The sequence below is a fragment of the Sinocyclocheilus grahami genome, unplaced genomic scaffold (genome assembly GCF_001515645.1).
Source record: "Sinocyclocheilus grahami isolate Dianchi unplaced genomic scaffold, SAMN03320097.WGS_v1.1 scaffold36.1, whole genome shotgun sequence".
Lineage (NCBI taxonomy): Eukaryota > Metazoa > Chordata > Actinopteri > Cypriniformes > Cyprinidae > Sinocyclocheilus > Sinocyclocheilus grahami.
Genome location: NW_015505215.1, coordinates 3,989,885 through 3,990,712, shown reverse-complemented (window position 1 = coordinate 3,990,712; position 828 = coordinate 3,989,885). Strand labels below are relative to the sequence as shown.

Sequence of the window (828 nt, the reverse complement as noted above, 5' to 3'; positions counted from 1 at the left end):
AACCCCCCCCCCCCCCAAAAAAAACAACAACACCGTTTCAAACAGCAATATTTACCAAAGTATAATTTATAATAAAGTCACTGACATAAATCTTACGTCATTCTAAAAGTTTAACCAGAGACACTATTAAGAGCATGTCTTAATATCATACTGAAAAAGCAAGAAAGAATCACAAAACTACTGTAATATGTTTTTAAGGAAACTTTATAGGCATTTAATAAATCACAATATTCACAATGTTGCTTGCTTGTATATCACCAGTAAAATGAATACATCTCTAATATTTAGTTCAGCCCAAAGATCATATATAAATGACAATGAGTAGAATTCAAGCTATATAAAAAATATTCATAAAGGAAGACCAGATCTGTGTTCTACATTACTAATGCTGTAATATAAATTCAGTTTGAACCATAAACTAAGAATTCTTGATACTAGAAAATCATTTTCAGTCTTATTTTATTGCTAGACAATGACATAAATTAACAATCCAGTATTCCGGGTAACTAGCATATTTTGTTCTTTCAAAAACTACAAAGAATATGAGAATGCAGCACTAGGACAAAAAGATAAAAAGTCAGTTCTGTTGTGATGGCACAAATGTAACTTTGCTAACTTCCTGTTCCTTTCTTTTCAATGAATGCAATTGTCAAGGCCCCGCGGAGAAGGTCTGGTGGCTGAAGAGGAATTCCAATTATTTTCCTTTCATATTCAATGGAAAACAAAGGGAAAAACACAATCAACAAACGACTTGCGACGCCTGACAAAGTTCAGTGGTACCTTAGGAACAAACCAAATTAGTTTTAATTAAACAAATGCCTCGTGCGA

The 828-nt window shown here is 32.5% G+C and overlaps 1 protein-coding gene across 2 annotated transcripts in view; it reads right to left on the bottom strand.

Annotated features, from left to right (window-relative positions):
• The window catches only part of LOC107581594 (probable E3 ubiquitin-protein ligase TRIM8), a 9,603-nt gene that overhangs the window by 4,291 nt on the left and 4,484 nt on the right, over positions 1–828 (bottom strand). The gene's annotated exons all lie outside the window — the stretch shown is intronic.